The sequence below is a fragment of the Pseudophryne corroboree genome, unplaced genomic scaffold, assembly GCF_028390025.1.
Source record: "Pseudophryne corroboree isolate aPseCor3 unplaced genomic scaffold, aPseCor3.hap2 scaffold_1170, whole genome shotgun sequence".
Classification (NCBI taxonomy): Eukaryota; Metazoa; Chordata; class Amphibia; order Anura; family Myobatrachidae; genus Pseudophryne; species Pseudophryne corroboree.
In genome coordinates, this window is record NW_026967795.1 from 14,093 (window position 1) to 17,842 (window position 3,750).

Genomic DNA, 3,750 nt, shown 5'->3' on the forward strand with positions numbered 1-3,750 from the left:
TTTGTAGGGATGGTTTTTCACCTATTACTAAATTAAACTTGCTTCATTGGAAAGGCAGCAAGATGCATCCTCATTTCAATGTCTACTGAAATAACACAGGTTGACACCAGGAAACATTAACGCCACTGCATCCTTGCTGCTTTCTCATGTGGAAGTCTGTTTAATGTGAAAACAAGGTGATATCTAATTAGCACACAGGTAAGGAATTAAGAAAATCTTTATTTAAGGGTGAAGATGTTTCTCACAAAATCGTTGCCCCAATGCATCATTGAAATTCAAGCTGGAAAGATGATTTTAATATATCACTTGTACATTTTGTATTGCTCTTCTGGTGACAATGTAGTTTGTTTTTGTCAATTACCCTTTTAATAATAGGGTAAAGAAAATTAAGTGGATTTTTTAAAGAAAACTATACTGTCAATATACTATTAAAACAAATTAAAATGGCAAAAGTTATTGTACTTTAAGTAAAAATAAAAGAGCAAAAATATCAATCCCAGTTTTGATTACTTAAATTAACAAAAACAAATGCATATAGCAAAGGATAGTTTCAATCTGCCTACCTCTGGGTTATGCTTCCATTGCAGTACTCTGCTGCACATGTAAGTGCAAGAGATCCTGAAGCACTCACTCATCATGGGAAAGTACCAATGTGTTTCTTCGTTGGTTGATGGAAGAAACATCTTACAAAAACTCTCCAGATTATTGACTTTTTAAAGTTTTTCTAGGAAACGTTCTAGATGTATGCTTATTAGCCTTTGTCAGTATGCATTTTTACAAAGTGTCTCTGTGGCGCAATCGGTTAGTGTGTCTGGCTACTAACCAAAAGGTTGGTGGTTCAATCCCACCCAGGGACGTAATTGACCTTGTTATCAGATTTTGGTGATCTTTAAGTAGACAAGTCAAAATTTCAAACCCCCTGTTATGGTGTAGGGTACCTGGCCTTCTCTGATGTAATCAGAGTTAGATTTGATTCAGTGATTTTATAAAAACAGATAGGAAGCACAATTTAGCAGTGGGTTGCAGAGAAAAAGAAATATGCTGGCAAAAAAAATCCAATTGAGTGATTAAACAGCTCTTCATTTTCTGGCTTTATTTTTATGCTAACAAATTTGTTCTCTGAAAAGTGTCCACAAAGCCAAGTCTCTGATTAACACCTTTGTAGGGATGGTTTTTCACCTATTACTAAATTAAACTTGCTTCATTGGAAAGGCAGCAAGATGCATCCTCATTTCAATTTCTACTGAAATAATACAGATTAACACCAGGAAACATTAACGCCACTGCATCCTTGCTGCTTTCTCATGTGGAAGTCTGTTTAATGTGAAAACAAGGTGATATCTAATTAGCACACAGGTAAGGAATTAAGAAAATCTTTATTTAAGGGTGAAGATGTTTCTCACAAAATCGTTGCCCCAATGCATCATTGAGATTCAAGCTGGAAAGATGATTTTAATATATCACTTGTACATTTTGTATTGCTCTTCTGGTGACAATGTAGTTTGTTTTTGTCAATTACCCTTTTAATAATAGGGTAAAGAAAATTAAGTGGATTTTTTTAAAGAAAACTATACTGTCAATATACTATTCAAACAAATTAAAATGGTAAAAGTTATTGTACTTCAAGTAAAAATAAAAGAGCAAAAATATCAATCCCAGTTTTGATTACTTAAATTAACAAAAAAAATGCATATAGCAAAGGATAGTTTCCATCTGCCTACCTCTGGGTTATGGGCCCAGCATGCTTCCATTGCAGTACTCTGCTGCACATGTAAGTACAAGAGATCCTGAAGCACTCACTCATCATGGGAAAGTACCAATGTGTTTCTTCGTTGGTTGATGGAAGAAACATTTTACAAAAACTCTCCAGATTATTGACTTTTTTAAGTTTTTCTAGGAAACGTTCTAGATGTATGCTTATTAGCCTTTGTCAGTATGTACTTTTTGCGAAGTGTCTCTGTGGCGCAATCGGTTAGTGTGTCCGGCTACTAACCAAAAGGTTGGTGGTTCAATCCCAACCAGGGACGTAATTGACCTTATCAGATTTTGGTGATCTTTAAGTAGACAAGTCAAAATTTCAAACCCCCTGTTATGATGTAGGGTACCTGGCCTTCTCTGATGTAATCAGAGTTAGAATTGATTCAGTGATTTTATAAAAACAGCTAGGAAGCACAATTTAGCAGTGGGTTGCAGAGAAAAAGAAATATGCTGGCAAAAAAAAATCCAATTGAGTGATTAAACAGCTCTTCATTTTCTGGCTTTATTTTTATGCTAACAAATTTGTTCTCTGAAAAGTGTCCACAAAGCCAAGTCTCTGATTAACACCTTTGTAGGGATGGTTTTTCACCTATTACTAAATTAAACTTGCTTCATTGGAAAGGCAGCAAGATGCATCCTCATTTCAATGTCTACTGAAATAATACAGGTTGACACCAGGAAACATTAACGCCACTGCATCCTTGCTGCTTTCTCATGTAGAAGTCTGTTTAATGTGAAAACAAGGTGATATCTAATTAGCACACAGGTAAGGAATTAAGAAAATCTTTATTTAAGGGTGAAGATGTTTCTCACAAAATCGTTGCCCCAATGCATCATTGAAATTCAAGCTGGAAATATGATTTTAATATATCACTTGTACATTTTGTATTGCTCTTCTGGTGACAATGTAGTTTGTTTTTGTCAATTACCCTTTTAATAATAGGGTAAAGAAAATTAAGTGGATTTTTTAAAGAAAACTATACTGTCAATATACTATTAAAACAAATTAAAATGGTAAAAGTTATTGTACTTTAAGTAATAATAAAAGAGCAAAAATATCAATCCCAGTTTTGATTACTTAAATTAACAAAAAAAAATGCATATAGCAAAGGATAGTTTCAATCTGCCTACCTCTGGGTTATGGGCCCAGCATGCTTCCATTGCAGTACTCTGCTGCACATGTAAGTGCAAGAGATCCTGAAGCACTCACTCATCATGGGAAAGTACCAATGTGTTTCTTCATTGGTTGATGGAAGAAACATCTTACAAAAACTCTCCAGATTATTGACTTTTTAAAGTTTTTCTAGGAAACGTTCTAGATGTATGCTTATTAGACTTTGTCAGTATGTACTTTTTGCAAAGTGTCTCTGTGGCGCAATCGGTTAGTGTGTCCGGCTACTAACCAAAAGGTTGGTGGTTCAATCCCAACCAGGGACGTAATTGACCTTGTTATCAGATTTTGGTGATCTTTAAGTAGACAAGTCAAAATTTCAAACCCCCTGTTATGGTGTAGGGTACCTGGCCTTCTCTGATGTAATCAGAGTAAGATTTGATTCAGTGATTTTATAAAAACAGCTAGGAAGCACAATTTAGCAGTGGGTTGCAGAGAAAAAGAAATATGCTGCCGAGAAAAAGAAATATGCTGCCAAAAAAAATCCAATTGAGTGATTAAACAGCTCTTCATTTTCTGTCTTTATTTTTATGCTAACAAATTTGTTCTTTGAAAAGTGTCCACAAAGCCAAGTCTCTGATTAACACCTTTGTAGGGATGGTTTTTCACCTATTACTAAATTAAACTTGCTTCATTGGAAAGGCAGCAAGATGCATCCTCATTTCAATGTCTACTGAAATAATACAGGTTGACACCAGGAAACATTAACGCCACTGTATCCTTGCTGCTTTCTCATGTGGAAGTCTGTTTAATGTGAAAACAAGGTGATATCTAATTAGCACACAGGTAAGGAATTAAGAAAATCTTTATTTAAGGGTGAA

The 3,750-nt window shown here is 34.8% G+C and overlaps 1 non-coding gene across 1 annotated transcript; it reads left to right on the forward strand.

The window, feature by feature from the left end:
* The first annotated feature begins 783 nt into the window (after window positions 1-783).
* TRNAS-ACU (transfer RNA serine (anticodon ACU)) lies at window positions 784-857 on the forward strand. The gene has a single exon. It is a non-coding gene; the product is annotated as a tRNA-Ser (tRNA).
* The last annotated feature ends 2,893 nt before the right edge of the window (window positions 858-3,750 follow it).